The following is a 13,572-nucleotide window of genomic DNA, read 5'->3' as shown; positions in this document are numbered from 1 at the left end:
ACAATCTTCTATCATGGCTTGTTAAGGTCTCACCCTTGACAGCCATATTTCCAATGGTTTATTGAGGTCATACCCTCAATAACTGCCTTTCCAATAGCTTGATGAGTTCTTAACCTCAAAAATCTTCTATCATGGCTTGTTAAGGTCTCACCCTTGATAGCCATATTTCTAATGGTTCATTGAGATCATATTCTCAATACCCGATTTTCAAATAGCTTGTTGAGTTCTTATCCTCAACAATCTTCAATCATTTTTAAAATTACCCTCAAATAGTGTAGAGAGCCTTGCTAGGTCTACATTGTTATCCTCAATAGGATTGATTTGTTACATTTCTCGTATCATGTTTGCATATCATACATTGCATTTGCCCCCATGAACTACGCAGGTCTTATCCCTACAAATGGGTACGTAGGCAGCTCGAAAGGGCGTGACCACATTTTTCCATATGTTGCATTTTTAATGCCTTTACTTAAAAGGTACCTAGACAACCAAATTGGGTGGTCTATGTCTTTAACGCGACTTGAACCATATTGTGATAATCAAGTCTCGTCAAAGAGGGGCAACTGTAGACACCCTAATTTGGAAATTCCAGACACCTTTTAAGTCCCCAATGATGATAAACAAAGAATGATTTAAACCTTTGGATTGATCTAAACCTTTTGGAGTGCTACCTTTCGAAAACCATAGACAAGTGGCCGATAAGATTCCCAATGATGAAAATGTGCCTTGAAAAGCTTCAAATAATGCTCTTTGTACTCAAAGGAGTGAGGAAACACCTTAGAACTAGGTATGAGAGTGCCAAATGACACTTAAAAATGAGTGAGTACGTGTTTTGGCCGTCGTGGTATCAACGGTCTTCGATTTGGTCTGATTTCAGCCCATTTTTCATAAATAAAACTTTCTTATTTTTATGTTTGGAGTCCACCATCTTTTAGTAGATTCAAAACCCTCTTCATCGATATATAATAAGCCTTAATCCGATTTGAAATGAGGGAGATACAAGGATTTTGCCTAAACGACTTCTTTTTCGACCACCTGAGGGTAGAATCGTTATATCTTTTGATGTAGAAATTTTCTTTGATCCAAACCACTTGAGTTAAAAAGTAGAGTTAACGAGCTTTCCAACGGTTCGAAGAACACCCAAAATCGAGTTCGGGAGTGTCCGGAGCGGCCTTGTGTAGTTTGGTCTGTTGAGCAGTCAACTGTACCGTATGGCGGTCAACTATGTCGTACGGTGGTCAACTGTGCTGTATGGTGGATATATTTGTACCATATGGTAGAGTTTTTAACCGCCTTAACTCAAGTCGGTTGGGATATGCCGTACAGTGGAAGCCTAGTGCCGTACGGTAGAGTTTATTGCCGTACAGTGGACACAAAGTCGGTTAAAAATGCGTGTAGACCAAGTTTGCTTGATTCCTAAGCCATTTTCACTCTATAAATACCCTTGCCTATTCCCATTTCGAAAAACAAGCCATTTTCACTCCTTTTCACTTTAAAAACACCGAAACACCTCAAAACCAAGTCAAAAACCGCTTCAAAAGTAACCAAATCGAAAGCCAAGCCTCTTACCTCGTCACTACATCATACTAGAGCTCACCCACTCAGCTAAATCCATAAGAAGGGCCGCTATACCATTCCCAACTTTCCAAAGAAAGCGTTTTTTCATTCCAAAAAGGTATAACTTTCTGTTCTTATGTCCTGAGGGGAACCATACGGTTTGAACTGGTTCCTTATACACGTCTTGGGTCTAAATGGTTCAAACACTACAAGAAAAATAAAGTCGATATCCCATGTATCTCCCCCGTGTGGTACACATGACCACCGCACGGTGGAGTGTTTTCAGGGGAACAATCCTGTCAAAAGCTTTTTTCACGTCCTGTTTTATTTAAAAAAATCAATGTCAATTATCATGCTCCTTATATTCTATCCATAATAGTATATGTCAAGATAATTTCTCGAGTTCATGGCAGTCGTGCATCACCTCTTTGAAGTAGGAGTCATTTATGTGATAGACAAACATGCATACTTGTTTCATATTGTCAGATGTTAATTAAGGTTGTTTTGGAACTATTGCTTACAAAGTATGTATACTGTATGGTACTTCCCTCTGCCGTACAGTAGTGTTAGTTTTTGAAATAGCATCTTTATTTGCTCCATGAATTTAGTTGTTTATTTTGAAGCATGCTCTTAAATACCTATTGTTGATGCAAACTTTTTTACACGTCATTACTGTCTTTTTTACAAAATTAACCACGAAGACCAATGCCGTACGGCACAATCCTCAACCGTATGGTACTGTTCTCGTGGGACAAAATGCTAGTGTTTGTTATTTTCTGCAATTAGATTGAAGCATGCCTAATAATGTTTATATCTTCTGCAATTGTTTGTTTACGTGTAATAAACTATTTATGTGACATAAAAGTTAAGCAATAAAATGATTTTTCAAAATCCCACAAATATTAGTAGAGATCGATTTTATCGGGCGATGGGGGTGCTTTTCCAAACAAAACCTTCCCCCCCCCCCCCCCCGTAACCTGGCTCTCAAACCCAAAACTCTCTGTTTTTCGACCAAAACCTTTTCAAAGGGCAAAAGAGTCACCTTTTTTTTCAAATAAATGGTTTCTCAGGGTTAATCCTTTTCAAAACCCGGGTGGCGACTCTCAAATGGAAAAAAACCATTTTTCCGGGCTGGTAGCCCACAAAATTGTGTGCCAATGGGAACCCGGGACGGCGGAACCATTGTGAGGATGCTCAGGAGCCCGGAAAGGCGGAACCGAGGTTGGGTGTATAAAAACAATTTTGAAAATGTTGATTTGGAAAAAGAAAAAGTGAGAATGATGACACGGTCTACGAAAATGTTGCATAGGGGAAACTCTTATTACACAGACACTGACGCTAGTTGAATAGGGAATGTGCGTGTGTTAATGTTAACCACTTATCTGGAAGTTGTTGAATATGCATGTGCTATTTAGAAATCACTGAATTTACATGAGCTAATATGCTACTTCTATGCCGTGTTTTTTATGATTATGGGTTAGCGGGTATGGGATTATTCTTCTGAGCTTTTGTAGTTCATGGTGTTACTATTGTAACACTGGCATATTATACTAGGGGCGACGCTGGTATAATGTGTCAGACTTTGTAGATGAGCAGGGTAAGCTCTACACTTTAGACGCTTTCGGAGGCGAGAAGCTAGCTAGGATGGAGGAACAGGTGGAGTAGTAGATGGGAGCCCTAGTTTCCCTCCCTTTGTTGCATAAATGTACTCTTGTGAGAATTATGTTGTAATAACGAGTCAGACTCTATTTAGGTTTTCAATAAAAATATTTATTTAACGTTCTCAAAATTCAGGGCGTTACAGAGGAGGTGTAAGAGAGTATTTTTGTAGAGTATTATGGCTAGAGGGGGTGAATTGTGATATGTGTTTCGGAACTCTAAGGCCCCTTTATATAGGCATGGGGTGACTCACTTTAACCAATCACAATGCATGGTTCAAATTGGAAGTGTAGGGCAACTCTAACTCTGCATGGTAATCCCTTTACGTAGCCTGAAAGAATCGAAAAATGGTTGCTAGGGTTTTGAGCATCGGATCAAATGATTGATAGAACATTCCAGAATTCTGGAAAAAGACAATCTGGCGACCGACCAATCGATTAGGCGACCGAGGAATACATCTCGCGGGCGAGGAATCAATCTCTCAGGGAGATTTTCAAACACCATGTTTCACGGGTGAAGAAATGAAGAAGAGGCCGTGAGATCAATCTTGCAGCTGATAGATGTATTTTCCTAGGATGCTGTATTTCTGTCTGAAAGGCTATTTGGCTCTGAATTGGGTCCTCTAAGTGGCTAAAAGTACTCACCAAAGTCCCTAGGTTTACGAGGAGTCAATCAGCAATTACTGTATCCATTCATCATCGGGATGGTCCCCAAGGTGGGACTTGAAATAATCGTTAGGCCAAATTGGGGTGTCTACACTTTACTAGCTAAATAAGTTTATTTTTTATGTGTCTGCATATAGGGTAACTAAGGACTTTATAGACTTGGCCTATGCCCTAGCTTCATGGCAGAAACTGGCATTAGGCCCTTTGGTCCTAGCTCATCTCTACCGTCGTATGAAAGAACTAATAAGCAACAAGTTCATCTTTGCTCCTAGCCCCTTGTGGATCATAACTCTGTGGTTGTGGTCTTATTTCCCTAAATTAGCTCCAACAATTGTAAAGGATCCAACACACACCTATTATGGGCTTCACTATGTTGATACCCATGGACTTAGATATGCCTTTGGTGTGTACTTTAAGTTCTTCTATCACGATCTTGTGGGAATGGGAAAGAATTGGACACCTTTTGTAAAAGACACCATGCCTTCGTGGTTGAAGAGAGGTGTTGCAGACCCGGGAGATGACTTTGATTACCACTTTGATATTTGGTCCAGCTTCTTGATCTTCAAGGATCTTATGCATGGGATGGCCTTTACTCCAACTAACTACAAATGTGGAGTAGAGTATTATAATGCAGCCCAGTTTGCCAAGCAGTTTGGTCTATGCAAGCTCACTTCTTTACTCCCTTATCAGTCCATGAATGAAGACTTTACTGATAGACTTGTGATTCAACCTAGGGAGTTGGAGAGGATTAGAAATGTTCTCCCTGAACTTAGAAAGAATTTTACCCTTCACTCCTATGTTGAAAGGGTTGAAAGGGAGCAAAATTTGATAGTTGGTGGGGGGGGGGGGGCTTTCAAAGGTTGTTCCTGAACCTAGCATCACAGTGCCCTTACAACAGATTAGTCCTTCCCTGTCCTCTAGTATTAAGATAAAAGGTAACACAGAGGCCTCTATTATCTTGCATATTTTCCTTTTAAACTTCCATAATTTGAACTAATTCTTTCCCCTTCTTTACAGGTCCATAAGATGTTCCAAAAGTGGCCACTGCTCCTCAAAGACCTAAAAGGATCAAGACAATTGCACACAAACACACTACAAGAAAATTGACATTTTATAGCGTTTGAAAAACGCTGTTAAATGATATAGATAGCGTTTTTGCGAACGCTGTATTAGCCAATGTTGTTAAAAGTCTTGGACCTTAGACAGCGTTTTTAAAACACTATAATATGGTAGACTTTAGACAGCGTTTTTAAAACGCTATAGTATGGCAGACTTTCTACAGCATTTTTAAAACGTTATAGTATGGTAGACTTTCTACAACATTTTAAAAACGCTATAGATTGTAAAATTTCTATAGCATTTTTAAAACGCTATAGATTGTAAAATTTTTATAACAATTTAAAAACGCTATAAATTGAAAATTTCCCACAGCATTTGAGGAACGCTATAAATTGAAAAGTTTCCACAACATTCAAGGAACGTTGTAAATTCAAGATTTTCTATTATTCACCATAAATTTTCGCCCCGTTGTCCATTGTTAATTTTTTACAGCATTTTAAATTCCAACTGGTTTCTAGCAGGTTTCATAACTTTATACAACCTGCTAGAAAAAAGAAGATGGCGGCTCCAATGACATCCTTGGCAATATATTTCAAAATATTCCATACAAAACCAACAAAATGTCTCCAAACATCAAAGCGATTACCATTACAAAAGAAATTCAATATACTAAATGTCCTTCCAACATTTCTATCTAGTACAAGCCTTGTTACCAAATATCAACAAAAAGGCCTTCCAAAATATCTATGTATCCCAAAAGTGGAGTACAAGCCTTGTCACTAAATATCAACAAAAAGACTTTCCAAAACATCTATATATTCCAAAAGTGGAGTTCAAACCTTACGCCAAAATATTAACAAAAAGGCTTCAACCAAAACAGTCCTTCCAAAATCTCTCCATCCCATAAGTATCAACAAAAAGGCTTCAATCAACCAAGCGATAATGACAGCCATCACACTAGCAAGATCATACCTATATCTTCAGCAAAAAGTCACAACACTTCTTTATCAACCCATAAACCTACATATGGGAGAAGCAAACATTTCAATTTGATTGAGTCATAACAATTTCTACTTAACATTTCAATTAGAAATAGCATCGTCTTTTAGATTATTCCAAGGTGAGCTAGGTGTATCATGTTAAATTTTTTCCATATCATCCTAAAAATTGCATAATAAAAATCATCGTAAATGACCAATGAGACTGTGAACATATATAACAAGTAGAACACACAAATAACGAATGAGTGAATTTAATGCTCAAGCAGCCTCTAAAGCATGGATACTCTATTTTGGCCTCCGTACCATGTATCGGTATCCGTATCGAATATCGATACTCTCGGATACTCTCCGTACATATCATGTCCATGTCCCGTATCCGTATCTATGCTTCTTATCTTGGACTAATAAAAGAGGTGGTGGTGGGTATCACAAAGTCAAGCATGGCTCATGCATGCTAATTAATACTACAGTATGACTACATGAACAGCTAAGTCAGAATGCATGTATTTCGATAGTATGCATGTATTAGTAGTGTATATATCATCATCATCATCATCATCATGTAGATAGTGTGATAAATACTACTAAATAAGAGCAAGACTACGCCCACCGATTCCCAACTCAGCTAGAAAAAGAAGAATATGATGGATAATTGTCAGCAAGAACCAAGAACAATCTCAGAAGCAGCCATACCATGACAAATTGGCGAACGACATATACCAATCCATGCGCAATTGTGGAACATAACTATTCATGTGAGAAAACTATGTAAAAAGCTGGAACTTCAACCACACGTATTTAACTACCAGCCGAGCCACTTAGCTATTCAAACACATACATTATTGATCAATGGTGGCAAACAATGAGCATGGTGCTCCTGCAAAAGACAAATGACACCGGTATCACTAATCATCCCCATTAACCAAATGGATTAGAGTTTTGTGCGAGTGTCGACATACACACAGTGGGCGAGAGCAGTTCACATTAACCTATTGGGATATAGTCATTCACTATCATAAATGTATCCACATTACACCAGTACCCTCTAAGTTGCATTTGAACTACCAATTTATCAAGGAATTTTCTTATCAATTAAGGTTTAGCAGAAAAATGGAAAGTGGATGAACTTATGACAAAACAAAGAAAAGGGATAGTAGCTAGGTATAATAATAGTAGAGCATTCATAGGAATCTCCACTAAACCGCTCATAACTCGAAGCTATCAAAAGTATAATTTGTTCATTTTGTTGTAGTGTTTAATGAACTAGCAAGAACCAGCAAAATATATGGTAGAGAAAGACACTAAAAGAACAAGGGAAAGAAAGGTAAAAGAGACTGGCGCCCAAAATTTGGTTGAACGCTATGGGAGAAAGAGTTTTTCTTCTACTTATCCCCGTGTCTCTTTACAATTTCAGCACACTTCAGCAACAACTAAGGCTGTGTGAGCTAAGAAAATTGGCTCACGCATGATTGATGGCTAGTATAGTTTTCGCACCAATTTCTTTTGGTGTTATTGCAACAGCAAAAAATATAGAATAGCAAGTGTCCCTCCTAAGTCTTATCTGTGTCCCAAAGCCTAGTGGATTTTTTCACTTGTGTACGTAATTATATACCTTTATGAGTGTTAATTAATCTCCCTAGAACTAGATTCTAAGTGTCTGTTTCTCAACACATGCTCTATGATCCAATGTCCCAAATTGATCAGTACAAGACTTGGATAGGGGGGAAGAGGGAAGGAACTTGGTTATACATCTATATACGCAAAAAGACATCAAAGTGAGTGCAGAAATCAAGAACAGTACTAAGACTTGGTTACACACACCAATTATACAAATCTAAAGCATATGTACAAAGAGCGAGACAGGGGAGGGATTGAGGTTGTCAGCAAATTAAGAAACTTGCTCTTCCTACCAATTACACAAACTTGGCATTGTTAGACTATGATTGTCAAACAGTGAGGAGTTGCAACTTTGTACAAGCTTGCTCTTCCTACTTTCTCCCTAATCTAGTTGATTAGCAAATTAAGAATTCTTGGCATGGTTCCTATGTAGATCTAGCTAAAAGCCCAAATCAGGTTCCTATTACAAAAAGGAAAATATGATTTAACAGAGAACGTGATAAAGTATAATCACAGTTATCATATAGTCCACTTGAAGAGAGATTGAAAGAAACAAAAAAGAGGTGAAAATAGAGAAGAAAACAAGAAAAGGAACATTAGGGTGTAGCCGACAACTTCAGAGAATATACCTCCTCATTATTTCAGTAACTTCTCCTTGTGTAGAGAATTCACCAAGTAGTTTCTATTCCGGCAATTAGAAACCTAAAAGCAAGATTCACTTAGATGCAAGAATATTAAATTATCCCTCCATTGCAAATGCTAAAATATATAATTGTTTACGGAGGGACAAACAAAGGGTGTAGCTGGTGTTTCTTCATTGTTGCCAGATTGTGAACCTAAAATGTTCAAAAAATTAAAAACAAACAAACAAAACATTAGTCTAAGTAGTCCGCATAAAACACATAAACAAAAAAAGGAGCCATGGCCTTGCAATCTTTTGAGCAACATGTGTGTACAAACAAAAGTAAGCAGCCAAGTTATCTGCAGGGAACAAATGTAGCAATACATATGTTTAAGCTTATACAAAGTTACAACTGCTGATAACTTTGTGTAGTTTAGGCAACCTTAGTATAATCGAGTTTCTACATCTTCTAATGATTTTCCGAACTACTCGTCTCTCCTTTCTTGAAGTGGTTCAACATGCTCTCTTCCTGATATGAAGTGGTTCAATTGTTCTCCATTCAAACTAAAATGCAAAGTGAACACTAGTTTAGTGGGCACAGCAATATCATTCATTACATACAAAAGACAAAATTTTCTTGCATAGCAGTATCTGTATCCTATCGTATTTCTGTCTTGTATCGGCATCCTTGCCTCATAGCAAGCCGCTTATCGCTGGAAATCCCAGAAATGCAGCAGAAGATAATTTTGCTTCCTATTTTGTTTATAAAGATCTCCAATTTCACTGATGAATCTAGTGTTGAAGTGGATACTACCAGCGAAAGAAGTGGATACAACTCTTGGTTGAGGTGTGACTATTCGTGAGTTACCCCAACCAGGGGGACCATTGTGGGCAGATACATGGATTTAAACTAATCTAGTTTCTACTTATTGAACATTGCTATCTCGAACTCTTTCGGCTTTGGCTGACACAACTCAACGGTTGTTTTTTCTACCTTTGCACCATAAGAGGGGAAAGAGAGGGAAAGAGCACAGTTTGCACATCAAATGGCTGAGAGTAATTTCAGTGGGAGGCTCAAAAAATCTTCTTGGTCCCTAATATCAGCCGAGAGAGACTGACTTGATGAGAGGTAAGGCCAACTGCCCCACAAAGAAGACTAATCTTAACAATGAAAACAAAACAGTATATAGTGAAAAAAAAAAAACAATTGCACTGTTAGGCTTTGGGATTTCATCTTCCTTTTGGGGTGTTTTTGTTGGTTAGTGACAACATGGACCACAATGGTTAAGATAATGGTATTATTCGACAAATATGTAGCCAGTAACTAACATTGAATGCTCTAAAACATTGCATTTCAGTAGTTCATCTCAATATCAAGCAAACTAACCCATTTTCAGCATTTAACGTCAAACTCCGAGACTTAAGTCTTTGGTTCTAGCTCTCTTTACAATTTTAGTAGTCAGCTCATTTCAGTTCAGCAACTATGGTATATTAAGCAACAAATATCATATTCCAGCTCTTTATCTTAACAAAAATACTATTTTCCAGCACTCAATAGCAAATTCACTTGCTACATGTAATTCATAATTCAGGAGTGCAGTATCAGCACACCACAACAACAAATATGAGTTGAATAAATTTGACTTAGTCTATTGAGGTCAGAGTATCCAACCTTGACATAAACAAATGAAAAAAAAAAAAAAAAACCCGAAGTCTATCCTTCCTATACACCTCAATCACCCACAAAGTTGCATAAATCTAATTTTTCAACATAACCATGCAAACACAAAACTCCAATGAACCTCGTTCTTGACACTACATTTGCGATTGTAACTATTTTCAAGTCTTTCATGAAGAACGTTAGACCGGGCCAACAAAAACTTCGCGTAAAGAATGCAAATCTACAGTAATGAATGTCAGAATAAAGAATGCAATTCTGTACAAGGCTCCTACCTATAAAGAGTAATGGTATGAGAGACCTAGTAGGTAGGACACGTTAGCCCTACTTTTTCTTCATATGGAGATGCTGAACCAAACCCCAAACTAGTATAGGCTAATATTTGAAGTTTGCATAATGACAATTTGCATCGCTAAATTATTTCACAAATGTAATCTTAAATAATGCTACTAACCTCCCTACAACTAAATTCAAAGTGCTCGTTTCTCAACACATGTCCACTACAACCCAATATCCCAAATTGATCTGTTCTAGACTTGCATAGGTGGGAAAGAGGAAGGGAACATTAAGGTCCATCACCAAAGGCAACTTACATGATGGTGGAGAGGTCACAATGTTATTCAGCAAGGTGGGGAAAAAGAGTTCTCTACAAGAACAAAATCCATTTAATTGATTGACCCACTAAGCTTCGATCTTTTTTGGATTATACAACTAAAATTAAGAGCACAAAGGTATGTCACATTTGGGAAGACCACAAGACTATATCCACTAAAAGACAGCCATTTTCTTCTATTTACGCAATTATTGATTGGTGGGTCTCTAGTAAAGGATTCATTAGATCTTATTAGAGATACAAACTGTGAGCAAAAACAATCTCTACTGATTTTGGTTTTGGATTTTGATGATAGTATAAAGTGCTCTGGTTCAACAATGGTGTTAATCTTTGTTGTAGTGCCGCCGTCAGATTCCGTCAATTTATAACGGATGGAGCTAACGAAAGGCGTTAATCTTTTTTTTTTTGCCCGCCTTTTTACTTCCAAAAATTAGAGTTTAAATTAAATTTAAAAAGGTGGTATCCACTTATTGCTTATTATCTATACAGCCAAACTTACCTGAAAACTTGATAAAAAGTAAAACTAGCATATTAGATAACACACTCTTTGGCAAGTTTGGTACTTGTTCCCAATTGAGCATACCTACTAGGTGTCATTTATCTAAAGTTCACAAAGTTACGATTTTACAAGTGCACAAATTCTAGCTGATTATTTCCCCTCTCACTAGTAAACTTCTTATTTGCTGGACATCAAAGTGGCATAAAAGAAGGGCTGATAAAAGTTTATATTCTGAGAATTAGACTCTCTAACATCTATTTAACCTTTTTGGCTCAATAGGTAGGATAATCAACCTATAGGGCAAGAAAAAATGGGAATGCAAAGCAATTTTTTAACTATGTTAGTCGCTAGATGGTCATTCTTCAGAAAATTTACTAATTTGTTATAGAGTGAGAGAATCCATTATATAGCCCGAAATATGAATCAATAAGAAAAAGCACCAAATAAGGAGCCAATGAGATAAAGCCCCAATTACTTATCAAAAACCAAAACTTAAAGCCCCAATTATCACCGCCATTCCTAAGGATACAAGACATAGTAGCTATCAGCAGCTCCTTTCACTCACACTAATTCTACTCATAGGAACATCGAGGTTATATAAACAAGAAAGAAAACCATAATAAACAGATACAACAGCGTAGTATACCTGCCGGCTCTCATGATTTCCTCTTAGAATAGTAATTCGTTGGGGATAGCGCACTTTCAGGCCCACTAGAAGCTGAACACATGAACTGATCAAATATCAAAACAGTTACGCCACATTAAAAGCAGGATGCGAATTCAATTGAAAAAGTTTCCTAAGTAACTCTCACTCAGAAACACAGAGATCATTATTTGTTCTTATCTGTAATGCAGCCTATTAATTTCCCAGGTCGGGCAGTAAGCCTATAGCAATTGCTATCCTCACGATATGTAGGAAAAGAAAGAATCATGCACTTATCGTTACGGTTTCAACTGAATAATAGCCACGATACGACCATATGAAGGGACAATAAGAAAGCATTACCTAAGACCCTTACTACTCAAAACATACTATATAAGAGTAAAGAAAAAGCTTGATCAAGTGTTTATGCAATTATACTAAACTTGTTCATAAAAGCTTGATCAAAAGCAAATGAAGTAAATGAGGATGTGAGATAGCCACACGTACTTTTTATCATTTCTCAAATTTTCTCCTCAAGAACAAAGAATGCGGCTGTCTCATATCCTCATAATGTTGGGCCTAACATGCATCCTCTTGAGTTACAATGGAGATGGAATTAGCGCCATTTTCAAAATTTCCAAACTTAATTAAACCACTCAAAGATTAAGCATTATCAAAAGTAACTATGTTGAAACATGTATGGCAACAGAGTGCTTGTACAAGAATAATACCTTCCCTCCAATTCGAAAAAGCTCAGCAAGATCATGGAATTGCCCATGAATATCCCAATATTTGGTACAGGGGTTTTGACGAGCTATATGGAGAAGGGAAAAATAAAAAACTACTTAGAATTGACATCAAGTGAGCCCATATGTAAACTCACATGTTATAGACCATTAAAATGCAGATGCAGACACCAAAACAAAGCCCCCCTAACCTGCCCCCCTCAAACCCCAAAAGTAAAACAGAGAAAATGGGAGATACAAAGAATAATTGAAGCGAACCCCACTAACCTGCCTTAAACTATTTTTGAAGCTATTTTCGAAATCAAGGGTTTCACTATTTTTGAAGCTTGGCTTCTGAAACTCGGTCCCTATTGAGTTGATTTGAAGGCTGTTGGACTTGATTCGAGCCTATTCACGTCCTGATCTTCTTGTTTTCAGTACGAAATCAAGTGGGTCACATAGTTTAAACCCTAGATATAGTCCTACCAGGTTTTTCGAGATCTAATCTGCTCGTGACAAGGGTTTTCGAAAGTAGATCTACTCCTACCGCACAGCAGGGTGTGAGACTTGTTTGGACCAGATTTTTGCAAAATAAAGAAGGAACAAACCTTTGAGTGCAACGTAGAACGAAATCAGGATGAAGTTCTGATTGGGCGGCCCTTCTGGATGTGCTTCATGAGGTCGGTCGAGAATCCCGCTATCTTGTTGCGGAGGAGCTTCGACGAGATAATGGCCACTTCCTTGAGGATCTTTTTGGGGGCTTGATATATATCCTCAAGGTCGGCTACGCTGGGGTCTTCCAACTTCATTGCGGAGATAGAGAAAGAGAGAGAGTGAATCTTGAAATGAGAAGATGCAAAGTGGGGAAGAGGAATGGAGAGAGAGGAGTGGGTCGGATAAATTGGGTGGAAGCGGATAAAAAAAAATTGGGTGGAACGCTATAATATAATTAATGAAATGCTGTAGTTTCACTTCGGTTTCTCTCCATGTCTTTCAAGAGCAAGAACGCTATTATTGTCCCTCTACAACAGCATTTATAAAAAACGCTATTAAATTATGCTATGAAAACCTCTATTTGTTGTAGTGACAAATGCCAATGGTATAACCCTTTGGCCCTCTCTTATTTTCCTTGGCTTCAGTTTCATGCCTCAAATTTCTCTACAAGCCCCTACTACAACCATAGCTAGTAGGACAAGGAGCAGTGCTAAAACCAGTTCTCCAGAATCTAATCCTT

The 13,572-nt window shown here is 37.8% G+C and overlaps 1 long non-coding RNA gene across 3 annotated transcripts; it reads right to left on the bottom strand.

Moving 5' to 3' along the window:
- Positions 1-5,565: 5,565 nt before the first annotated feature.
- On the bottom strand, positions 5,566-13,321 carry LOC131308169 (uncharacterized). 3 transcript variants are annotated; one of them, XR_009194355.1, is made up of 4 exons: positions 12,947-13,321; positions 12,345-12,427; positions 11,617-11,701; positions 5,566-5,960 (listed from the first exon to the last, which is right to left on the bottom strand). It is a non-coding gene; the product is annotated as an uncharacterized LOC131308169 (long non-coding RNA). The 3 variants fall into 3 exon arrangements; XR_009194356.1 differs by lacking the exon at positions 12,345-12,427 and having other exon boundaries at positions 12,947-13,172; XR_009194354.1 differs by lacking the exons at positions 12,345-12,427; positions 12,947-13,321 and having other exon boundaries at positions 11,617-12,336.
- Positions 13,322-13,572: the final 251 nt, after the last annotated feature.

This window comes from Rhododendron vialii, chromosome 11a (assembly GCF_030253575.1).
Source record: "Rhododendron vialii isolate Sample 1 chromosome 11a, ASM3025357v1".
NCBI lineage: Eukaryota > Viridiplantae > Streptophyta > Magnoliopsida > Ericales > Ericaceae > Rhododendron > Rhododendron vialii.
The sequence above is the reverse complement of the archived record's forward strand: the minus strand, read 5'-3'. Positions and strand labels throughout refer to the sequence as shown.